Genomic DNA, 26,654 nt, shown 5'->3' on the forward strand with positions numbered 1-26,654 from the left:
GGACAATATGTTTCTGGTTGAGGGCTTGTGTGATGTGTAGCGCTCTTCGAACAACAGTGTTCAAAGTATTAATGTCATGCGCTGGGGCTTGAATGATTGGCAGATACCCTACAGTAGTCATTTCAGGATTAACATCACTGTGTTCCTGTTTAGAATGCAGTCCATGACGGCTTTGGAGAAGTTGATTGTCTTGTCATCATGAACGCATTATCTGTTGCCTGTGCTTTCAACGCTGAAGGTGATTCTTCAAGGGGAATGTCAAACCACTCCTGTTTAGTAGCAGCTCTGAAAGGAGGTTGAGTAATACTCTTAGAGTTGGCATGTACAGGTAAGATATCATTCATGGCATCAGGAATACTCAATGTAGTATTTTTTGAGAGTTTGATACCATCTAGGAGACTGCCAGCAGGTGGTCCTCTCTGCCAAGCAGCAAATTGTGTGGCATGGAAGGAGTTTTTCCCATCAAGCGTGTTTTCGTTAATATCAATATTGTCAGCAGAGAAAAAAACGAAACGATCTTTCACTAAATTGGGTGATAAGACAGCCCCACTTTCATCCATTCCTTGCAGCGTACTCTCTGCTAAGGCTGTGTCTAATCGACGTACGTCTGTGTAGCTTATAACATGTCCAGCATTGTGAAACATCTGCACTAGTTCCTTTGAGCGAGTTGCTTGGTGCAGGGCACTGCCTAATCCGATGTGTTTTGGAGTCAAGTGCTTGTCACCACTAGCTGTGTAAATCAAATCTTGTGCAATACTGAGGATGCGGCATCGTCTTACTGACTCCTCTTTGCTTTCATCATAATCCTCATCAATATCTTGCTCTAGTAGACGCTGGCTGCCCAGCATCATGTTAAGGAACATATACAAGCTATCGGGTACGCATTCTATTGCTGCCTGCTCACTGACGTCCACTCCTTCATGTGCTGGTTGTGAAAGAATATCACCTCTTAGTTTCAGAGCAACATGTACCATAGAGAGCAATTCATCTTCTTCCTGTGGTTTATAGGTGGGGATTGTGACTATGGTGTCGTCATCCTCTTCGCGTGTTATCTTTGAAATGGGTATGTGGGCAAACTTCAGTGGAACAAAGACACTGCGTCGCTCACTTGCTTCGTTATCACGAAGTACAAGTATCTCATAGAATTCACCAATCTTATCTGCCAATTTATCCGTGAAGGTGCTCATTCTGCTGGTAAGTGACACTGGAATATCTACGTTGGATTCTTCAGCAATTGTACAATACCGGTTCCACACTTCTTTTAGCTCTAATACATGACCGTGCTCAGCAGAATACTTGAGCTCATCGCAAAGCCACAGCATTGCAATATCAGCATGTCGAGAATCCTGTTTAGTTTGGGTTGTCTTTCTGGTGAACTGCACATAGCAGGAGAGATGGTACTTTCCTTCCACGGCAATTAGGTCACTAACACCAGCAACACGCACTCGCATTTTTTTTTCAAGCTCAGAAGCTTCCAATATTTAAGTGCTCTTCTTGAAGGTGGTGACTGAAGTCAACTTCTGCTTGGCCTTGTCCTCTTGGCAGAACATGCAGAATTCCCAATTAATGGGCGGTGAGCTACTACGACGATATGAGGAAGGTTGGGTTTCTGTTCTTGATGCTGATGAACTAGAGGACGAGCTACTCTCTGCCAATGAGTCCGCCTTGAGTTTATCTAGTTTCGTTTTGTTTGTATACATAGCATAGCATGATTTATGCCAAACTAGTTGTTTTTTAGAGTCGTGTTTCAGGGCTTCTGAGAGTCTGTCAACTGCATCCTTGTACTTGACATGTCGTAACTTTTGTCGCTCGTGGGTAACATTTGATAATGTGTTGAGGCCTTTTTCTGTGGCAGCAAACAGTTTATCGTTTGTCTTTATATCTTGGCATATTATGCACAGGTTGAGCGAAACTGGGACTGGTCTTTTAAGGCTAAGTAATGCATCCATGGTGAGGGAGTTATCGCACTACCTGTAATGAAAAAGAAAACAAATTACAATTAACGTTTTAAATTACTCATTTCTTATTTTCAGAAAAATAATCATCATATCCATATTCGTCTACCACGATATCCAAAACCAACACCTCAGCCATCGACTCACTTATCATGTTCATTTCTGAACCACTTCTCACCTCAAACTTCACAATTTGACATCCATGGGTGGCATCAAAGTAAGGGGGTGAAGTATGGGCGTCAAAGGATTTTAGCAAGACTGGGCACCTACGCAAAGGTGCCTCAGTGGTGCTTCGCTTCGTTAATGCGGTGTTAACATGTAGTTTATTCCCGTGACCGAGTCACATATCAGTGATGCCCGCAAGAGGGCGTTAATAGTGTTTACAATCACAGGTATACAATACATGTATAATCAATATACATGTCAATAACCCAGATAACATACTGGCGGAGAGCTCTTCCATGAAAGGGTGGCTATGAATCACGCGATCGAATGGCCTCCACTGTTACCGGACCTGACCCCATGTGACCTTTTCCTCTGGGGTCACATGAAGGCAAAGGTGTATGTAACTCAACCACAAGACCACAATTCCTTCATTGTCTCATTTTACTCGCTTTTCAAAATAGTCCAAAGCACACTTTGCAAAAGACTCCAGGCGTACTATATTTCAATTTGTTTCTTTGTATTTAAATCCAACATTGTGGCCATCTTGATGATCAATATGGCGACCATCTTTGAATTCAACATGGCGGCGAAACCAAACTAGTTACAACTTAGGTAACAGTAAATTTGGAATCCTCAGTATCACAAACATGGGTATTGCCACTATTTTGAGCCTTCTATAAAAATAAAAAAATTAAAAATAAAAACCTTTCGAGGCCATTTTTCCCCGCAAGCGGGGGTTGGCCTTTTTCGGGCACCGTGGTTGTTGTTGTTTTTCGGTCCCCTTTTTGAAGCAATGTTTTACGGCCGGATGCCCTTCCTGCCGCCAACCCTGTTTGTCGCCTTTTACGACAAGCAGGGAATTACCAGTGAACTGGTACTCAATTAGCCGACCTCGGAAGGATGACAGGCTGTCAACCCCCCTGGCGTTAATTCAGTGATCGACCGGGATTCGAACCCAGGATCCTAGGATCCTAAGCTGTCACCCTAGCCGCTAGCCCAACACCAGGCTATTTTGTTTGCCTTCTTGTCCAGGAAACTATTTTGAGCCTTCTATGTTGCTTAAAATTACAAGTTATGGCAAAAAATATGCTGAAAATGGCGGGCATTTTGTTTTTTACAATTTGAAGGTTAAGACTCCAAAATTGAACCGGTTAAACAGCATTTTTGAATTCAGCACCCTCGAATTATCCAAAAAAACTTGTTTAACCACTTTTAACACGAAATGCTTCCAACATTTTATATTTAAGCACAAATTCTCAAATTTGTACTTGTATATACATGCATACTGACATACATCGTCCGTCCAAACATCCAATCAAAAACCAAAGTTCAGCTATTGTGTGTGTGTGTGTGTGTGTGTGTGTGTGTGTGTGTGTGTGTGTGTGTGTGTGTGTGTGTGTGTGTGTGTGTTTGTTTGTTTGTTTGTTTGTTTGTTTGTTTGTTTGCTTGTTTGTTTGCTTGTTTGCTTGTTTTGTTTTGGTTTGTTTGTGTGTGTTTTGTTTTTAATACATCAGTGATTTAATTCTAGCACTAGCAATTAATATATAGGGTGCATGTATGATATCCTGACTTGTATGTAAGTACAATGTGTACACCATAAGCAATAGTGAATAAAAGCGCATGTTTAGTCTTGCACGCAAACCCAACCAGATGTATGCATAATGACCAAAGCTCCAAAAAAAATCCTTAAAAGTGCCACTTGTGGCAGCGATCTGTCTCTTTAAGATTGTCCAGTCTTGGTTTGATTTGCTCTGACAGGATCTCATTTTAAAGGTTAACGCCGAAAACATCAGCTTCTCCTTGCTTTCCACCATGATCTTCCCACCTTACTTCCATCAGTGGACTTATGACAGCATTGAACCTGCCTTTGGGCATAACACACGCATGCACCCACATTAGAAAGTTTTTTTTGTCCCCCGTTGCACCGCGGAGCGAAAGGGGGACTATGGTTTTCCCCTCCGTCCGTGTGTCCGTCCGTCCATGCGGACGTGCGTGCGTACTTGCATGCGTGCGTAAGCGAAGGACCGCATTCGAATTTGGTGTGTGGGTGCAACCCACGTCAAAATCCAAGATGGCCACCGCCATGTATGTCTGACGCCATGTATGTCTGAACCTTGTGAGCGGAATATCTTGAAAAATAGCGAAGTACCAACTTTTAATCTGGTGTGTGGGTGTATCTAGGCATAAGGAAGAACACCATTGAATATTGGGTCGCCACGTCAAAATCGAAGATGGCCACCGCCATGTATGTCTGAAACTTGTGAGCGGAATATCTTGAAAAATAAGCGAAGTACCAACTTCTAATCTGGTGTGTGGGTGTATCGAGGCATAAGGAAGAACGCTATTGAAAATTGGGTCACCACGTCAAAATGCAAGATGGCCACCGCCATGTATATGTCTGAAACTTGTGAGTGAAATATCTTGGAACAATAAACGAACTACTAACGTCTAATGTGGTGTGTGGGTGTATCTACGCATAAGGAAGAACGCTATTGAAAATTGGGTCGCCACGTCAAAATCCAAGATGGCCGCCACCATATATATGTCTGAACCTTGAGCGAAATATCTTGAAAAATAAACGAACTACTAACGTCTGATCTGGTGTGTGGGTGTATCTAGGCATAAGGAAGAACGCCATTGAAAATTGGGTCGCCACGTCAAAATCCAAGATGGCCGCCGGCATGTATGTCTGAACCTTGTGAGCGGAATATCTTGAAAAATAAGCGAAGTACCAACTTCTAATCTGATGTGTGGGTGTAGCTAGGCATAAGGAAGAACGCCATTGAAAATTGGGTCGCCACGTCAAAATCCAAGATGGCCGCCACCATATATATGTCTGAACCTTGTGAGTGTTACGTGCTCCTCCCCAAACCCCGGTCACGGTGTACTTCCGAGCCCCGAGAGAGGTCACGGCAGAAAGATGTGTTATTCTGTGTGTCAAGGACCAATGGTGAAACCACACCAATTGTTAACAAAAAACAAGTATTGTATTAAGGTCACACAAGAATAACAGCACAAGAACCATATGCACAGTGCACAGGATGGAAAGATACCCGGAATATCCTGCTCTAACTGTGCTGTGTTATTTTCCATACTGGGCTTTTCAACCAACATCGGATTACCAGAAACTCGACCCCCGGCCAAATCATTCCCGATAATAAAAGAGATTCCCTCTTCAGGAAGGGTGGCTTGTAACCCCACAGTGACCGGTCCTGACACCAACTCAGACTTTAAATGGATGACATGAAGAGGAGCTTTAACATAGCCACCAACCCCCTGTAAAAGAACACGAATACCAGTTGCCGTCTTCTCTGACGATGGCAAAATGCCCTCAAGCATGAAAGATTGATATGCTCCTGTGTCCCTCAATATCCGAACAGGTCTCTGGTTCGTTAAGTCCCCATCCAGTGACACAAACCCCTCTGAAATAAAAGGTTTGTAACCCTCTTGGACAAGGTCGTTCTGTGATGCCATAACTTTGGCACAGGAACCTTCACAAGGCACTGTCCTCCAAGGACGATTTCTCGCATTGGTCAACGCATTCGGAGTTGCACTAGTTTGACTCCACTCCTGATTTTTCCTTTTCAGGGCGTAACATTGGGACATCAAATGCCCAGGTTTCTTGCAAAAAGCGCAAGTAGGCCCGGAGGAAAAACTCGTGGTCTGCCTCGGGCCCCCCGGAAGATAGGTATGTCTTGGAACTGCAGTCTTCTGATCCCTAAAAGTCGCGGTATCAGATTTGTCCCCATAGTCCTCTCTAGGCCGCCTCCATTAAAATTTGTTCTCCGAACCTGATTTGCCATAACTCCCCTGGCTAACTCAAGGTGGGAAGTTAGGTTTGTGGAACCCCATCCTGTGTGTCAAGGCATAGTCATCTGCCACTGTTGCTGCCTCATACAACTCCAGTACTCTTTTTTCATCCAGATGTACTTTAATGTCCACGTGGACACTGTTTGAATTCTACCACCAATATCAATTGTCGCAAAAGGTTGAAGTCTTTCCCAATCTCCTTCAAGTCACACCACCTATCAAACTTAGTTTCCTTAATTCTGGCAAACTCCACATGGGTCTCACTCTCCCTCTTCCTGGCATTCCTGAATTTTTGTCGGGAAGCTTCAGGGACCAATTCATCGGCTTTGAGAATGGCTTTCTTCACTATCTCATGATCTGCACATTGGTCAATCGGTAAAGCCGAATAGATATCTTGAGCTTTTCCCTCCAGAACACTTTGCACTAACATAGTCCAGGACCCCACAGGCCATTTTTGTTCCCCGTCGCACAGCGGAGCGAAAGGGGGACTATGGTTTTCCCCTCCGTCCGTATGTCCGTCCGTGTGTCCGTGCGTGCGTGTTTGCGTGCGTGCGTGTGTGCATAAGCGAAGGACCGCATTCGAATTTGGTGTGTGGGTGCAACCCACGTCAAAATCCAAGATGGCCGCTGCCATGTATGTCTGATGCCATGTATGTCTGAACCTTGTGAGATGAATATCTTGAAAAATAAGCGAAGTACCAACTTCTAATCTGGTGTGTGGCTGTATCTCGGCACAAGGAAGAACGCTGTTTAAAATTGGGTCGCCACGTCAAAATCCAAGATGGCCGCCGCCATGTAGGTCTGAACCTTGTGAGATGAATATCTTGAAAAATAAGCGAAGTACCAACTTCTAATTTGGTGTGTGGGTGTATCTCGGCATAAGGATGACCGCTATTGTAAATTGGGTCGCCACGTCAAACTCCAAGATGGCCGCCACCATATATATGTCTGAACCTTGTGAGTGAAATATCTTGGAAAATAAGCAAAGTACCAACTTCTAATCTGGTGTTTGGGTGTATCTAGGCACAAGGAAGAACGCTATTGAAAATTGGGTCGCCACGTCAAAATCCAAGGTGGCCGCCGCCATGTATGTCTGAACCTTGTGAGATGAATATCTTGAAAAATAAGCGAAGTACCAACTTCTAATCTGGTGTGTGGGTGTATCTAGGCATAAGGAAGAACGTTATTGAAAATTGGGTCACCACGTCAAAATCCAAGATGGCCGCCTACATCTATGTCTGAACCTTGTGAGCGAAATATCATATCATAGCATGTTTTCTGCGTCTTCCACTTTGTCAACTCACATCACTTCACCGACGGGGGACCGAGGCGTAACGCTTGTAACATTTGAGCCAGCTTCTCAAAATGTAAAAAGAACTTGGCTACCTCCTTTTCATTGAAGTGTGGAACCAGCCTCACATGCCTACCAACATCCCAAGAGTTCTGACTGGTTGTCGAACTAGCCGGCATGGATACTACTTCTCCCCGTTCTCCCAGTAATTCCAACTCCTCGAGTTTAAGTTCCTTCTGATACTCCATGTCCCGTTCCTTTAACTCCCTTTCGGCTCTCCTTTCCTCTGCTCTTTCCTCTGCTCTTCTTTCATCTTCAGCTCTCCTTTCCTCTGCTCTTCTCTCCTCGAGTTCTCGTACCCATTCTGCTCTTTCGTTTTCCGCTTTCCATTCCAACTCTTTTAACCTTTCCTGGCTCTGCAGTTGCATCTCCATTTTCCGGAGCTCCACACTTCCTTTTTCCTCTGGTAACCAATCCAAGGCTACCTCTTCCCATGTTCCTTGTCCCACTAGAGACTCCACCACCAATGTCTGAATCTCTGCTTTCTTCATACTAACTTGGACCTCCAAGTTAAAATATTTGGCCAATATCATGAGTTCCGATCTTTTTAACGCCTGGAACTGTGCCTCATTAGGGGACGCCACAAACTTTTCTGCATCAAACACCATTCGTGACTATGCGTTAACACCTGTTAACCTTCACACAAAAAAAATTCCAGTTTTTGAAAAAATTTGGGAATGTTAGGAAATTCCAAATTTGGGAATTTCGGGAATGTTGGGGAATTATATCCAGGACGAGGGCCCCAATTTCTGTTACGTGCTCCTCCCCAAACCCCGGTCGCGGTGTACCTCGGAGCCCCGAGAGGAGTCATGGCAGAAAGATGTGTTATTCTGTGTGTCAAGAACCAATGGTGAAACCACACCAATTGTTACCAAAAAACAAGTATTGTATTAAGGTCACACAAGAATAACAGCACAAGAACAATATGAATCAATTGTACAACAAATATTATATCATTCCTATGATGGTACCATCATTTTCTTACAATATAACTCACTGGGCTCCAAGTGAGCGAAAAGAACATCCCCAATGTCTCTATCCCGGCACCAAGTCAAAGTCGATCCACGCTCCGTTGATCGTAAGAACGATGTCGTATCGAGACCAGAATCCAGATCGGCTGACAGTCACGCCGCCAAAGAAGCGCAAAGGTGCCCTCAAGGCAACTGGGAAATCACACCTTCGGGTATGAACGTTCAACGGCTCCCAAATGGCGAACCGCAAATTCCCACTCGAAATCCACATTGCACACGCAAACCAGGTTAACGACGGTGCGGTGAAATGGTTGGAGCGAGGTGAAAAGGTTGAAGCGATGCGAAATTGGCGGAAGCGAGGCAAAATGGCCGACGGGCCCGTACTGAAGGCGTACCTGCACTCCAATAACGATTCTCTTCGGAATCAACCGCAAAACCTGTCACGCAGGGTTATCTGTCACAGCGATAACCACTCTGTCACAGGAATCCCTTTCCCAGGAAACCCAAAGTTCGCTCGTGACCCCCGTTCGCCAGCGTCTCCTCCAGACCTCAAAGCAGCTCGGCTTTCTTTTCCGACCTCTCTTGCTCTGCTTCTTCTTCCTCCTCTTCTCCGTCCGGTTTTCTCTCGATCCGGTTTCCGGTTTCTTTTGAAACACTAATTTTTTTTACCTTTTGGAAACAGTTATCTCCATTTCACTTAAACGATAACAATAATAGTACAACAACATGCATTTTAAGGCAATTTTCCCTGCTAGAGCGGGGGTTAGCCTTGCGGTCCCCATGACAATCTTCTCCATTTTGCCCTATTTTCTGCATCTCTCCTTGTTAACCCCCTTGCCCGCATTTCTTCTTCCACCATCCTTAGCCAAGTCTTTCTCGGTCTTCCCCGTCCTCTACTTCCTTCTACATTAACTTCCATCACTCTTCTCAACCAGTCACTTTCATCCTTCCTCAATACATGACCAAACCATCTCAACCTGTTCCTCTTCACAGCATCAATCACAGGCAATATTCCCATCATCTTTCGCAATTCATCATTTGTCTTCCTCTCTCTCAACGATACTCCGCACATCCATCGAACCATTCGCATTTCCACCCTTTCCAGCCTTCGTTGCTGCTCTACGTTCATTACCCATGTCTCGCTCCCATAAATCATAACACTTCTCACACATGCAGCATACACCTTTCCCTTCAGCTTCAGCGACACTCTCCTCCTCATCAGCACGCCACTCAGTTCCCGAAACTTCTTCCATGCACATCTCACTCGAGCAACCGTTGCCGAGTCTGATCCACCTTCTCCATTCAGCATGTCTCCGAGGTAGCAAAATGTTTTCACACCTTCCAGCTTCACGCCATCTCCAAGATCCAACTCAACATTTCCTCCATCTGCAGCTCCCTCTGCGCACACCTTACATTTGAATGTAGCTGCCACACTGGTTAATGACCCTCTCAGACCACTACATTTTTGATGAACCCACTCAGCGCACATTGTACACTGAATGGAGTTCACTCCGACACCCTTCCTGCACACAGCACACGGCCACTTCCCAGTTCTTTCCACCTCACCACATGCTTTACCACTTGCCATCACCTTTGTCTTTCCGATATTCACCTTCAGACCTTTTGTCTCCATACATTCCTTCCACTTGTTCATCTTTTCCTTCAGTCCATCCATACTTTCTGCAATCAACACCAGATCATCTGCATACAACAACTCCCACGGTAAACCCTCCTTTACGTTCTGAGCCAGCACCTCCATCACAGCTACAAATAGTAGTGGACTTAGTACCGACCCCTGATGCACTCCCACCTTCACCTCAAACTCACCACTGTTCCCGTCCTACGTCCTTACAGCTGTGCGTGCTGTTTTGTACATTGCCATCACTACTCTGATCAACCATTCCTCCACTCCTAACTTCCTCAATGCCCATGTCAATACTTTGCGTGGAACCCTATCGAATGCTTTCTCCAGATCAACAAACCCAAAAAACAACTTCTTCCTCTTATCCATGTACTTCTCCTGCAACTGCCTCACAATGAAAAGCGCATCTGTCGTTCCTCTTCCTGGCATAAATCCAAACTGCATTTCGTCGATCTTCACTTTCTTCCTTATCCTCCTTTCCAACACCCTTTCCAATACCTTCTTTCCATGCTCCAATAATTTTATCGCTCGGTACGAGCCACACTCCAGAGGGTCACCTTTCCCCTTGTATAGAGGGACGAGAGTACTCAGTTCCCAACCACTGGAATGCGGCCTTCTTTCACCACCAGATTACAGATCTCTGTCATTCTCTTCACACCCCAACTTCCTGCTGCCTTCAACATATCTCCCACAACTCCCGTCGGCCCTCCCGCTTTTCCACTCTTCATTGCTTTTATCGCTTCCTCAACTTCCTTCTCAGTTATCTTCTCTGCCGGTCCTAAAACTGGGTTACTCTCTATGTTGCCATCCCATTCATTCTCTGTATTCAACAGCATTTCCATATATCTTTTCCATCTTCCTTTAATTCCATCTGGGTCGACAACGATTTGTCCCACTTCATCCTTCAAGCAACTCACCCCCATCACATCACACCTCTCTTTCGCTATGTGCTTTGCAATCCTGAATACTGCTTTCTGACCCTCTTCCGAATCCAAGCGTTCTCCGAACATTTTCCTACATGCCTCCTGCGCCTTTGCTACCTCTTTCTTTGCAGCCTTCCTGGCTGCCTTATAACTTTCATGCTCTGCTGTTTCTGCTCCCGTACCCTTCGCCTTCTGCCACTCTTTGAACTTCTTCCTCTTCTCGTCAATCCTCTTTCCAACTTCAACATCCCACCACCATGTTTCCGAGTGCCTCGGTGGTCCTTTTGTCCATCCACATACCTCACCAACGGCTCCCAACAGACTAGCTTTCATTGACATCCAACCACTTTCAAGCTCAACCACATCATCCTCTACCGTACTCAGCCTCTCTTTTAATGCCTCCCTTACTGTCACCTCTTTCAACCTCCACACCTTCATTCTCGGTTGGTACTTCACCCGCCGAGCTCTCCTCGCACCTTTCACCCTTATGTCGCAGACAACCAAGTGGTGCTGTGAAACAGCCTCCTCCCCCGGGATCACCTTTGTGTCCCGGAGGTGCCGATATAATATGGAACCGATATAATATATTAACCGATAACAATAATAGTACATGGAACCAAAAATGCTTGCAGTGGATGAAAACCACAACAACAGAAGTGACGAATCCGTAACATGAGTGCAATATCTTGAAAATTAAACGAACTACTAACTTCTAATCTGGTGTGTGGGTGTATCTACGCATAAGGGAGAACGCTATTGAAAATTGGGTCGCCACGTCAAAATCAAAGATGGCCGCCTTGCATCTTCCACTTTGTCAACTCGCATCACTTCACCAACGGGGGACCTAGGTGTAACGCTTGTTTTTTTAAATCCAGGATGAACAGATTAGGGGCATAACATGACAGTTAAAAAGAGGAAAGGTAGGACAGAAGAGAGATGGGAATAAATTTCTTAGAGTTGTTTGATGTGTGGAATGGTGGTTGTGTGGAGAGGATAGGTTTAAAATAGTGAACCATAGGACCGATAAGCAGTGGGGATGGGAGGGTACAGTGATGAGGGCAGAAATGGTAAATGGTCTGTTATTGTGTGTGCACATGAGTTGTGATGGATCGATGGACATTGAGAAGTTCTGATTATTTGAGGTGTGGATTCTTTATTTCTTTATTTTTGTATACAAAGTCGAGGCTCATGTATGAGCTAACACATTAAACTTGAAAACATGCACGGACACATAAAACATACAATAAAGGGATTGGTTGACAACAGCAGGAGGGACAGGAAAGCATACAAGCACAACAACAGTGGAGAACAGGGACGTCGGTAGATCTGTGGAAGGGAGAACGCTGAGGAGGTAGGGGGGTACAGTTACACGGAATAAAAGAAATGGACGCTACTTGGAATTTCAGGAAAGAAGTTGGGGATTGAAAGAGGTGGATTTGGGGTGTTTTAATGGGGGTAGAAAAGATCAAGGTTTTGGGTGGGTGAAGATAAGAGATGGTGGGGAGCAGCTCTTTTAAACACCTGGAAGGGGGAGTGGGATTGAAGACTGAGGGAGTTTGTTCCAGAGGTGGGAAAAAAGAGGAATGAAAGAGTGAAGGTGAGCAGAGTCTTGATTTTGGCATTCACCAGAAGAGAGTTGCTGGCAGATCTTGTGCAACCTGAAGGAATATTTGGGGGACAGAGCTGGGGAGCTAGGTTGGAGAGGGGTCGGTAGAAGACAGAAAGACCACCAAACCTGCCTGCGGTGAGTGAGTGAAAGGCCCTCAGAATCAGCTTCATCACTGGAGATACCAATGATTCTGAATACTTTGGTTACAACAGCATGAAGCCGAGCTAGGTGTGAGGCAGGGGCACCAGCCCAGAGGGGAGAGCAGTAGTCCATTGAGCTGCAGATCTAACTGGTGAGGAGCTCAGCTATGCCAAGGAAGGACTTCGCACGACGGAGGATGCCCAGTCGGCGACTGGCTTTGGAGGCCAACTTGAAAATGTGGTTTTCCCAGGAAAGATCATGGCAGATAGTGAGACCCAAACGTTTGAGTAACAGAACTTATTCGAGAGGATTGTTGAGAAGGTAGATGGGAGGGTTTTCCAGACAGTCTTTTTTGGAGAGAAAGTGAGCGTGTGAGATTGTCAGGATTGAAAGGACATGTTCCACTTGTTTGACCAGTTTGTGATTTTTTTTTTCCAGGTCTACAGAGAGTGAAGAGGCTGCAGACTGCCGATCTGAGGGATGAGGAATGGAGCAGCAGAGAGTGGAGTCATCAGCAAAGAGATAGAGAGGATTTTGCAGAGAGTCAGAGATCATTAATGAAAACCAGAAAAAGCACAGGGCCCAGAATACTGCCCTGAGGTAACCAAGCCTGGGCAGGAGGGGGAGATGAGAGAATTCCATTCAGGGCCACACGTTGACTGCGACTGGAGAGGAAGTAAAATTTTTAAGTGAATGAATGAATGAATGATCGTTTTAAGGCCATTTTCCCCGCTAGAGCGGGGGTTAGCCATAAAGTAACAGTATGAATGTATTGTCTGGGTCAATTCAACCCCAATCAGGCTGTCCTCCCTCCTCCCTCTACCCACTACTGTACCACCACAACATGCTACACAAGTTAGAGAGCACTGTTTTGTGTCGAGAGCGGGGACTTGATATCAATGAGATTGGCTGAATGGCATTTTCTTGTGCTTCATTTGCTGTGTGAAACTTCATGGTGGTAAAACTTTCTGCAAGTTCGGCATTTATGTTCTGTCTTGAACGTATAAGGTTGGATCTGGAAAGGATTATTTAGGGATTCGAGATCTTTGATTTTTGTTGTTGAATGTCGCCCGCTTTTCCCTCTTATGGGAATAAATGAGGCAGTAAATGTTTCTTCTTTTTTTTTTCTTCCTTTCTAGGATCCCAGCAAAGATGCTTTTGAGTGCTTGAAAAGATAAGGACTGGTTCATTCCTCTTGTCCTCTTTAAGGCCTTTTATCATCTGGATTCTTGGTAAGAGGTGTGACGTTTTAAAATCTGAATCATTGGTTGTGATTAAAGGTGATGTTCTTCATCCAGAACTTATACATTGTGGTGTGTTTGGTAAAGCCCATTCAATAATTTGTTCATGCGAGTTCGGTTTCCGTCATGTGAAAAAATTAAGGAAAATCATTTTCTTAAATAGTGTAAATACATGTGAATGCTGTGTACAACTTTTGTTTTTTATAAAAATGCTTCACAATCAGTCGTCAGGTGCACGTCATGTTTTTCGATACTGTCGTATGTTGAGGGTCTTGAGTTGGATCCTGAGATGTTTTACATAAATTCTCAATACGCAATACAAGCAGAGTCCTTGTTCAGTAGATTTATTGATTCACAGCGGATAATTACCGGTACTTGTTCTTTTACAATATAACCAATTTACACGGATATACACATACGACGCTGAACAAAGAAAATTCTTAAGACCCTCGGATAGTCGGCCTCTTTATAGAGACCAAATTATTTGAAGTTCTCGAGGATCAGACTTTTCGGCGCCAGCACAAGCTGGTTTCACTTGGAACTATGCAAGAATGTTATTGTCTCCACACTAATGACCCAAGGTCGAAAAAGGTCACCGTCCACACCGAAGGCAAACTTCCTCCGAGATAGCAGTTCAGTTTTCCCAAGACGAGGAGAAAGGTGGGGGTGTGGAGGACAACTGGACTTTATCTTTGTTTCACAGACCTTATCCATATCTCAGTATTTACACAGGACCGCAAAGGAGACAGGAAGGAGAGTGAATTATATTCGTAAATTCCTAAGCTTGATTATACATATACAGTGCATTCAGAAAGTATTCAGACCCCTTCACTTTTTACACATTTTGTTATGGCCCCCTCCCGGCCCGGCCCCCTCCTTTCTCTTTTTGTGTGATTAATGTTAGCTCTTTCACGAGCCTCGATCTTGTATACAAAAAAATGTTGCAGCCTTATGCTGAAATCGTTAAAATTCATTTTTTCCCTCATCAATCGACACTCAATACCCCATAATGACAAAGAGAAAACAGGATTTTAGAAAGTTTTGCAAATTTATGAAAAAGAAAAAACTTAAATATCACATTGACATAAGTATTCATACCCTTTGCAATGACACTTGAAATTTAGTTCAGGTGCCTCCCATTTCTCTTGATCATCTTTGAGATGTTTCTGCACCTTGATTGGAGTCCACCTGTGGTAAATTCAATTGATTGGACATGATTTGGAAAGGCATACACCTGTCTACATATATAAGGCCTCACAGCTGACAATGCATATCAGAGCAAAAACCAAGCCATGAGGTCAAAGGAACTGCCTGCAGAGCTCAGAGACAGGATTGTGTGGAGGCACAGATCTGGGGAAGCCTACAAAAAAATTTCTGCTTCATTGAAGGTTCCCAAGAGCACAGTGGCCTCCATCTATCTATAATTCCAGTAATCTCTGTCTGTCTGTCTGTACGTTTGTTTGTTTGTCTGTGACCGCTGTTTCTCGACAACTACCGGTCCGATATACTTGAAACTTGCCAGGTATATTGCTGGGGACCCGAGGATGTGCCTTTTCAAGGTTTCATATTAATCGGACAATTACTTACCGAGCTATGTCCAAAAAACAATTCAACCAATCAGAGAGCAGCGAACGATCGCGTGTGCCGAACGTGGAGGACACACTCTGCCTCGGATGGCACATTTGAGAGCGTATTCATTTATTTCACGTTTGCAAACTATGTTGGCGTTAAACTATGTTTTACAACTAATAAAAACGAATTTGCGATTCATTCGCTTTCCTGCGCGTTTGTGTACGCGATGGCGATTTCTTTACCAAACTCCGGAAGCCGTTCGCTTTGGACCGAACCATTTCATGTAAATAGAGGGGGGGGATTGTCACCACTCGCAAGCCGTTCGCTTTGGACCAAACCATTTCATGTAAATAGAGGGGGGGATATAATTTTAGATATAGATATAGTACGGGCATGCCCTAGTCTATCTATAATTCCAGTAATCTCTGTGTGTATGTCTGTGTGTCTGTGTGTCTGTGACCGCTGTTTCTCGACAACCACGGGTTCGATATACTTGAAACTTGCCAGATATATTGCTGGGGACCTGAGGATGTGCCTTTTCAAGGTTTCATATTAATCGGAGAAGTAGTTACCGAGCTATGGCGATTTCTTTACCAAACTCCGCAAGCCGTTCGCTTTGGACCAAACCATTTCATGTAAATAGAGGGGGGGGATTGTCACCGTACTCGCAAGCCGTTCGCTTTGGACCAAACCATTTCATGTAAATAGAGGGGGGGGATTGTCACCGTACTCGCAAGCCGTTCGCTTTGGACCAAACCATTTCATGTACATAGAGGGGGGGGATTGTCACCGTACTCGCAAGCCGTTCGCTTTGGCTTTGCGAATGGACCAAACCATTTCATGTAAATAGAGGGGGGGGATATAATTTTAGATATATATATAGTACGGGCATGCCCTAGTAATTCTTAAATGGAAGAAGTTTGGAACAACCAGGACTCTTCCTAGCGCTGGCTGCCTGGCCAAACTGAGCAATCGGGGGGAGAAGGGCCTTGGTAATAGAGGTGACCAAGGACCCGATGGTCACTCTGGTTGAGCTACAGAGATCCTGTGTGGAGATGGGAGAAACTTCCAGAAGGACAACCATCACTGCAACACTCCACCGATCTGGGCTTTATGGCAGAGTGGCCAGACGGAAGCCTCTCCTCATCGAAAGACACATGAAAGGCCGCTTGCAGTTTGCTAAAAAGCATCTAAAGGACTCTAATACTGAGAAACAAGATTCTGTGGTCTGATGAAACCAAGATTGAACTGTTTGGCTACCGTCTGGCCACTCTGCCATATAGCCCAGATGGGGTAGGTGAAGATGGGGAGGGGAAGGGTGAAGGTGACTCTAGGTGACCCCAGCAAGTATGGAACATTTGGTAGTGCAAGCTCTAGGGGGGAGTTCGTGGCCATCGCAAAAGTACAAAGTCACCCATGATTTTATTGTTGTACATACCAAGACCTTTCAAAAAAATTTGGGTGACAAGCCCAAATCTGTATAGATTTTGCTACAGGGGGTGCTTTTCAAAATGGCCACCATAAGTATTACTTTTGACCATATCTTGGTCTGTGAGACTCATAGAGACATGATATTGGTGCCTAAACCTATGTTTTCAGAGTCAAGGAACTCAATAAGACCAATAACAATTACATTGGCTCCTTCGTTTGCGGTAGCCATCTTGAATTTCAAAATAGCCGCCATTCAAAATCGCAGTTGTCCATACATCAGTCATCTTCTTCTTTCGTGTATCATCAGGTGGCCAGCACAGTGTCGTGCAGCCATGCCCTCCTCTCTGGTCCTACGTCGAAGAGGCTGGCTTCTGAAGGTGGTCTGTATAGGGGGCAGGTGGTAATTATGTGTTCGGCAGTCTGCTCAGGCTCACCGCACTCGCACGTGGCACTGTCTGCCAGGCCCCACATCTTCAGCGATGATTTGAAGCGGCCGACCCCCGTACGTAGACGGTTCAGCAAGGTCCATTGCAGGCGTGGGAGGTCTTCTCCTACGACGCCACCTCCTGGGTCCCAGATGTAGCGGTGGATGCGGGTGGGCCCGGCCGTTTCCCAAACCTGCTTCCAAGATGCCGCCAGCCATGCGCTTCTAGACAGGTCCTCAGGGATAGAACTGAGCATCTCTTGTGCCGCCTTGTTGTAGGGATGGCGGGACTTGAGTCTGCTTGGAGGCGCCACTATCGTTGTGGTGTTGTGCAGGATGTGCCAGTCGTGTTTCTGGGCATTCCTTGCCAGGGCGAGGGTAGCAGCCTCCCGTTGGAGGCCGGCCGGGGCGATTCCCGCTAGGACTGGCAGGTGGAATGCCGGGGTGGGCTTCAAGCAACCAGCTACAATGCGGAGGGCGTTGTTAATGGCAACATCAACCTTTCTCACGTGTGGGCTTCTGCTCCAGACTGGGGCGCAGTATTCGGCTGCAGAGAAGACCAGGGTTTGCGTGGATATTCGTAGGGTCTTGGCGGAGGCTCCCCAGGTCGTACCAGCGAGACGTCGGATAAGGGAGACCCTTGATGTCACCTTGGCCTTAACTTCTTTTAGGTGTTGCTTGAAGGACAGTATCCGATCTAGGCATACACCGAGGTACTTTGGGGCCTGCTGGAACTCCAGGCGTTTGTTGTCAACGAACACGTCCAGTTCCCTTTTTGCTTCTCTGTTGTTAAGATGGTATGCCGCTGACACTGTCTTACCAATGCTGAGCTGCAAACGCCACCTCCGGAGGTAGGCTACCAAGGTGCCCATGTCTTGGTTGATACCGTTTTCCATCGCCTTCCATGTTGGTCGTCGCAGCATGATGGCCAGGTCGTCCGTGTAACCGTACTTTCTGGATGTTGTATCCGGCAGGTCGTAGATGTAGATGTTAAACAGCATCGGCGAGAGAACAGAACCCTGCGGGACACCATTCCTCAGTCTTCTGAGCCTGCTGTGCTGGCCGTCGCTGGTCTGTAGGACGAAGCTGCGGTTTGACAGCATCTCCATGATGAAGTTCACCATATACCGGTCCGGGATTGTCCTCAAAACAGTCATCAAAACACATAGACGCTTGATGTTTGTGGCTATACTCATGCATTTAAGGTCAAGGAATCCAATTATAAGAGTATAATAATACAGTGGTATAATAATACAGTGGTATAATAATGCAGTGGTTCACTGAGAAAAGCAAAAATCTTCTGTTGATTGAAAAAACGACATGAAATAGCTCTTGATCTGTTGCGAGCTGACCGAGAAGGATTATGGGACTGACATCTTGATGCAATGTGTTACGGGGTCCTCCCCTATCCCCTGGTCTCGGTAAACCTCCGAACCCCGAGAGGGTCCCCGGCAGAAAAATATGTTCCTGGGTTGCAATCAACCAATAATGAAACCCTCAATGGAACCAGCAAATGGAACAATCAAATCAATAATGCAACCACACCAGGGGTTATGAACAAACAATAATATATTGTAAATCACACCGGAATCACGACACACATAATAATATCCATTCACCCTACAATCCCTATCTGAAGATGGTACCACCTTATCAAGTCCCTTAACCCCAAACTCACGGCACTCCCCCAATGTCTCTGTACCCCTCCAAGGCGCAGTCGATTCGCTCCAGCGATCGTTGGATCAATGTCCGATCAAAATCAATTGAGGCGTGGACGATCGAAGCAACCCAGAGGTCACGTGGTCCAACACCCAGCACAATAGCGGTGGAATGGGAAATCTCCCAAAGACGCGCTCCGACGTACCCGTTTGCGGTTCAATCAGCGAGTCTCCTTATAATACTCAAAAGCCACTGTCTTGCACAGCCGTCCCCGGCAACCCACCGGGGAATCACGCCCGGCCGAAGCGACAAAAGCCTTTTCACTGAAGGCAGCGCACGTGGCGATATGGCGGACGGCTTTCACTCGAGCCGGGTTTCGAGGCAAGGATATTCCGGACCCTCAATGCAGATACCCGACTACGCAGGCTCCACAGTACTCCGGCGATGTCACCTATCGCACGAACTTCCTTTCAAGAACTCGAAGTTCACTCGCACTGCACGCTCGACCGCTCGGTACGGAGCTTCAACCAAGATCGTCTTTTCCACTTCTCTCCACGCCTCTTCTTCTTCGCTCCCTTTTTCTTCCGGGTCACGATCCGATTTCCGGCCACATTTTACCAGGAGCGCTTTTAAACCTTTTAACCACAATAAGCATAATATCTATAACCAACAATGATAACAATAACACGAATAATTAGGGCCGAATCCGTAACAAATGCAACATGCCCTCTATGAGTTTGCTGCTTGGGACTCAACTAATTACCTTCGCTGGGGCACAGTGTACCTAGAAGATGCAAGGAGTCTGCCTGAAACAGCACCATCTGTCTTCAGGAACTTCTCTGAGGGTCATTCCTTCTCAATTAAGGACAAGCCTGGTCGCTTCACAGCAGTTGGCGGTGATCAGAAGCTTGAGAAGACTATCAACCTCTCATCAAAGTGCAGTGATGGTGTGATTGGGCATGCCAAGCAGAAGGAGTATGTCGCTCAGTGGGATCTAATCTATCATGAAATGATGGCTGTAAAAAACTTGCATCGCGAGTATACTGGCGTCAATGAGAGCACGTCTGAGGCATGGCACCATCACGAATCATCACAGTCAACCACCAATAAAAAAGAAGGGCACATCCAAGAAATGATGAAGTACGCCATTTTCAGCGGAGTGTCCCCCAGTGCTGCACAACTTTGTCACAAAAGAGGTCATTACAGAAGAGATCAGAAATGATGTCCTGAACGCATCTGAAAAAGGCAAGAAGAAATATGAGGCATTCCACAGTGAAAGGATGATCAACAAAACCTTGAAACTGAATGACACTATTCACAGAACGAACATCAAAACTATGATATCAATCAGAAACAATCCCAAAAAAACAACAAGGAAAGTGATCAGAAAAATGAACATGACTGACAAATCAATCGAAATCGCTCGAGATAGAGGTCTTAAAACAGAAGCTCTTCTGAAGTATGATGTTTTGCCATCTCGTTTTGCCAACCCTCCCATCTACTTTCTGAATAATCCTCTCCAAGAAGTTCTGTCACTCAAGCTTTTGGGTCTCACTATCTGCCATGATTTTTCCTGGGAAAACCACATTTCCAAGCTGGTCTCCAAAGCCAGTCGCCGACTGGGCATCCTCCGTCGTGCGAAGTCCTTCCTTGGCACACCTGAGCTCCTCACCACATACAAGGCTTTCATCCGCAGCTCAATGGAGTACTGCTCTCCCCGCTGGGCTGGTGCTCCTGCCTCACACCTAGCTCGTCTTCACGCTGTTGAAACCAAAGCGTTCAGAATCATTGGAATCTCCGGCGATGACGCTGTCTCCGAGGGCCTTTCACTTACTCACCGCAGGCAGGTTGGTGGTCTTTCCGTCTTCTACCGACTCCTCTCCGGCCTTGCTCCCCCAGCTCTCTCTGGGCTCTGTCCCCCAAATATTCCTACAGGTCGCACAAGATCTGCCTGCAACCCTCTTATGGTTAAACTGCCAAAATCAAGACTCTCTGCTCACCTTCACTCCTTCATTCCTCTTTTCTCCCGCCTCTGGAACAAACTCCCTCACTCTCTTCAATCCCACTCCTCCCGCCAGGTCTTTAAAACGGCTGTTCACCACCATCTCTTATCTTCCCCAATCCAAAACCTTGATCTTGTCTACCCCCGCTAATTTCACCCCAAATCCACTTTTTTGAGGTGCCGACTTCTTTCCTGGAAGTCCTTGGTGTCCTTGCGTTTTATACCTATCCTGCCTCCCCCCAGGCCCTCTCCCTCCCACACATCTCCCGATGTTCCTGCTCGCAAATGTTGTGTTTGTGTGCTTCCTCCCCTTCTCTCCCCATCTTGTCGACCGCTCCCCTTTTTATATACTTTGTTTGCTTGTTTGTTTGATTTGTTTGTTTGATAAATGTTAGCTCTTTCACGAGCCTCGACTCTGTATCCCCCCCAAAAAAAAAAAAAATCTCCCATGCTGTTCGATGATGATGGGCTTATGACCAAGCTTGAGAAGAGTCAACTTATTCGTGAGCTTGAAGAGAAACTGAAGTCTGATGATTATTCCTACCGTCACAAGCCTGAGTCGGCCTTCTTTATAGATATCATGGCAGCAGTTCGCAGAGTGCCCCTCACTGGACTTTCAAATTTCTCTGATCTGCTTTCAAACTTCACACAGATGACGGATGTGTACCACAATTATGGTAGATGTGATTACATCTTTGACATTTACAATGACAATCCATTAGTGAAAGACAGTGAAAGGTTGCGGAGATGCAGTGTGACTCCAGTAGTTCTGAGCACGGTTGAACAGACAACCCCCCTTCCTAAGGACATGGCAACATTCTGGCCATCGAACAAAAACAAAGTGCTGCTGGAGAAGCTCATCTATAACTATGTGCGTGAACAGTCATCGCAAGGCCATGAACAGCCGACAATACTCAGCCAGCTATGCATAGACTGTAACGACTGGCAGTGCATAAAGATACACAATAGTACAGAACATGACATGCGGAACCTGCAGTGCACAGTTGGGGAGGCAGATCTATGCATACCCATGCATATCCTTGATTGTCTCCAGGCAGGTTACAAAACCTGCGTTGTTATCTCCAATGATACAGATGTGATAGTTGCCTTACTGTTTTATATGCCAATCTTTCTTCAAGAGGGACTGAAGGAACTGTGGGTACGGGCAGGTAGAGGCACCACCACCCGTTATGTACCCCTTCACATTCTGCATGCACGGCTGGATCCTGATCTCTGCGCAGTCCTTCCAGCACTACACAGCCTCACAGGGTGTGATATCACCAGCAAGATTGGCACCAAGAAAGCAGCCCTCAAGGCTGACCCTGAGATCCACTTGCGAGCATTTGGCACAACCACTCCACTAACTTCTGCAGTGATTCAGAATGCAGAACAATATTTGGTCAAAGTAGCAGATGCTGGGAGCAAATCCGGTAATTTCCAGGAGCTTCGAGCTTATCAATTCCATTTCTCAAAATCTGCCACCGACAAGTCAAGGCCTTGAACTTCACATTTATCGTGGATTCTACAATGCATACACCACTATGCATGCTCTAGATAGGCAACTCAACGTTAGAATAGGAGACCTTGATCCAGTGGATTACGGATTTACCCTCGAGAATGGCCATCTTTTGCCATCAACATCATGGAAAACCCTCGAGCCACGTTGGTCCCTGGTGTGTCACTGTGGCAAATGCGCTCGTGTAACGTGCTCTTGTCGAGAAGCTTCGGTAAAATGTTCTGTGTTCTGCAAGTGCCAGAAGATTGAAAACTGTAAAAATCCTTACAACTGAGATGAAACATTAGACTCTGATATGCACCGAAATTACAACTTTGAGGTAAATAATCATTGATTTAGAGTCATTTCAAGTATAGCCGTTAGGTTTTGGTGGCCATTTTGGACGCCATTGTGGATTTTTAGGTTACATGATAACTCAACCAAATGAACCACTGCATTATTATACTCTTATCATTGGATTCCTTGGCCTTAAATGCATGAGTATAACCACAAACATCAAGCGTCTATGTTTTTTGATGACTGATATATGGACAATTGCGATTTTGAATGGCGGCCATTTTGAAATTCAAGATGGCTACCGCAAACGAAGGAGCCAATGTAATTGTGATTGGTCTTATTGAGTTCCTTGACCCTGAAAACGTGGGTTTAGGCACCAATATCATGTCTCTATGAGTCTCACAGACCAAGATATGGTCAAAAGTAATACTTATGGTGGCCATTTTGAAAAGCACCATCTGGAGCAAAATCTATACAGATTTGGGCTTGTCACCCAAATTGTTTTCAAAGGTCTTGGTATGTACAACAATAAAATCATGCGTGACTTTGTACTTTTGCGATGGCCACGAACTCCCCCCTAGAGCCAGGAGTATGGTGCAGATCGGTGAAGCTGTGTAAGAATGTTGACGAGGCAGTATGTACCATGGAGGCCACTGTGCTCTTGGGAACCTTCAATGCAGCAGAATTTTTTTGTACGCTTCTCCAGATCTGTGCCTCGATACAATCCTGTCTCTGAGCTCTGCAGGCAGTTCCTTCGACCTTATGGCTTGGTTTTTGCTCTGATATGCGTTGTCAGCTGTGAGACCTTATATAGCCAGGATGTGCCTTTCCAAATCATGTCCAATCAATTGAATTTACCACAGCTGGACTCCAATCAAGGTGTAGAAACATCTCAAAGATGATCAAGAGAAATGGGAGGCACCTGAGCTAAATTTCAAGTGTCATCGCAAAGGGTGTGAATACTTATGTCAATGTGATATTTCAGTTTTTTTCTTTTTAATAAATTTGCAAAACTTTCGAAAATCCTGTTTTCTCTTTGTCATTATGGGGGTATTGAGTGTAGATTGATGAGGGGAAAATGAATTTAAACGATTTCAGCATGAGGCTGCAACATAACAAAATGTGAAAAATGTGAAGGGGTCTGAATACTTTCTGAATGCACTGTATATACAATATACACGCATCCTTTTCCTACAAAAGTCTTATAAGCTATTCAGTATAGTATTGTTATAGATTCATCAAAGAACCGAACATTTATATCTCACTAACAATCCATCGGGGTTCGGTGGGGCATTTGTCATCACACTGCATTTTTGTCCCCCGTCGCACCGCGGAGCGAAAGGGGGACTATGGTTTTCCCCTCCGTCCGTTTGTCCGTCCGTCCGGCTGTCCGTCCGTCCAGGCATGCATGCGTAAGCGAAGGACCGCATTCGAATTTGGTGTGTGGGTGCAACCCACGTCAAAATCCAAGATGGCTGCCGCCATGTATGTCTGATGCCATGTATGTCTGAACCTTGTGAGCTGAATATCTTGAAAAATATGCGAAGTACCAACTTCTAATCTGGTGTGTGGGTGTATCTAGGCACAAGGAAGAACGCTATTGAAAATTGGGTCGCCACGCCGAAATCCAAGATGGCCGCCGCCATGTATGTCTGAACCTTGTGAGATTAATATCTTGAAAAGAAAGCGAAGTACCAACTTCTAATTTGGTGTGTGGGTGTGTCTCCGCATAAGGAAGAACGTTATTGAAAATGGGGTCGCCACGTCAAAATCCAAGATGGCCGCCACCATATATATGTCTGAACCTTGTGAGCGAAATATCTTGAAAAATAAGCAAAGTACCAACTTCTAATCTGGTGTGTGAGTGTATCTAGGCACAAGCAAGAACGCTGTTTAAAATTGGGTCGCCACGTCAAAATCCAAAATGGCCTCCGCCATGTATGTCTGAACCTTGAGATGAATATCTTGAAAAATAAGCGAAGTACCAACTTCTAATTTGGTGTGTGGGTGTATCTCGGCATAAGGAAGAACGCTCTTGAAAATTGGGTCGCCATGTCAAAATCCAAGATGGCCGCCACCATACATATGTCTGAACCTTGTGAGTGAAATATCTTGAAAAATAAGCGAAGTACCAACTTCTAATCTGGTATGTGGGTGTACCTAGGCACAAGGAAGAACACTATTGAAAATTGGGTCGCCACGTCAAAATCCAAGATGGCCGCCGCCATGTACGTCTGAACCTTGTGAGATGAATATCTTGAAAAATAAGGGAAGTACCAACTTCTAATCTGGTATGTGGGTGTACCTAGGCACAAGGAAGAACACTATTGAAAATTGCGTCGCCACGTCAAAATCCAAGATGGCCACCACCATATATATGTCTGAACCTTGTAAGCGAAATATCTTGAAAAATAAGCGAAGTACCAACTTATAATCTGGTGTGTGGGTGTATCTAGGCATAAGGAAGAACCCTTTTGAAAATTGGGTCGCCACATCAAAATCCAAGATGGCCACCGCAATGTATGTCTGAACCTTCCGGTCTCAGACTGCCGCTTCCGGTCTTGCCGGCGAGGTTTCGTTTATTCGCAGCTGTCCACGCTCTCCATCGAAATCGAAGTTAAGTAATTGTTCCCATTTGTATTTTCGTTATAACTGTATTTATTTTATGGTGTGTGTACGTATATTGTGTCCCGAGGAAGATTTTCGGTGCAAATCTTTCATACCTGTATAGAAAATCATGTTAATTCGTGTCGTGTCTTTTGAGGCCTTGTACAGTGTCCAACCTTGAGGCTTTGTTTTTCTCTCAGCGGTCCGTCGTTTGTGCTCCAATAACTTTCGTTCTCTGCTTTTCCCAGTAGTGTAGCAGCATAGCAAACCTGTTGTGCATTTTGTGATACAAGCACCAAATTTGGCACAAATGTACATTAATATGTTGCGAACATTTTCAGATATTGGGCCACTTGAAATTCCGTAATTTTTTTTTTCAAATTTTTTCAAATTTCGTCATTTCAAATTTTTCGGGTGACACCGTCACAATTTCGGTCTTCGAGGCCGGCCGATATAGTGGGGCGGCTTAGCCCAAATATTCAAAAGAATTGTGCATTTTGTGATACAAGCACCAAATTTGGCACAAATGTACATTAATATGTTGCGAACATTGTGTGGTCAGCAATGAAGACGAGAGTCTGAATTACATGTATGCAAAAGACCTTGTGAACCAGTGAAGCAAATACACAGGTAAGCATGAATTAAATCTAGGGCATGATATAATTTCCATGATGTTTACCTCTACACTCAATGGTGGAAGGAGGTAATGTTTTGATCCCAGCTTGTCTGTATGTCTGTTTGTCTGTTAGTCCACAAAATTCCAGACAAAGCTTGTAGTAGTGGTAGTTGTAGTGGTAGTGGTGATAACAGAAATTGTTATATAGAACTGAACTTATATTATTATTATATGCAGAAAATAACTTCATTTCTATATGCCCTGCAGTGGACAGGTTAATTGGTTTATGCACTGAAGGGGTCACCCTGGTGTGCACTGCTGTGTTCTGCCTCACTGAGTTGTTCAGGTATGATGTACTCAGCACAAGCTTCCGGTCGGCCCAGAGGTGGGGGTGCGGGGCCTGTCACGGAACGTCAAAACAAACGGCCTGCCGGGGCCGCCCAAAAGTCGGGTGTGAGGGGCGCGTCCACTAATGGAACGCCTCTCGCTTCCCAGATCGAGGGCCACGTGGTCAGGAGAACCTCGTCCCTTCCGGTCACACTTTGCCTATCGGCCGGCCTCGAAGACCGAAATTGTGACGGTGTCACCCGAAAAATTTGAAATTACGAAATTTGAAAAAATTTGAAAGAAAAAATTAAGGAATTTCAAGTGGCCCAATATCTGAAAATGTTCGCAACATATTAATGTACATTTGTGCCAAATTTGGTGCTTGTATCACAAAATGCACAATTCCTTTGAATATT

General features: G+C 45.3%; 1 protein-coding gene across 1 annotated transcript in view; it reads left to right on the top strand.

The window, feature by feature from the left end:
- Window positions 1-26,654, top strand: part of LOC137435185 (uncharacterized) — a 367,117-nt gene that overhangs the window by 14,770 nt on the left and 325,693 nt on the right. Inside the window, exons 2-3 of the mRNA XM_078784578.1 lie at window positions 13,006-13,167; window positions 13,707-13,799. The gene's annotated coding sequence lies outside the window, so the exon portion shown is untranslated. The remainder of the gene's footprint in view (window positions 1-13,005; window positions 13,168-13,706; window positions 13,800-26,654) is intronic.

The sequence above is a fragment of the Myxine glutinosa genome, chromosome 9 (assembly GCF_964187855.1).
Source record: "Myxine glutinosa chromosome 9, kmMyxGlut1.1, whole genome shotgun sequence".
Classification (NCBI taxonomy): Eukaryota; Metazoa; Chordata; class Myxini; order Myxiniformes; family Myxinidae; genus Myxine; species Myxine glutinosa.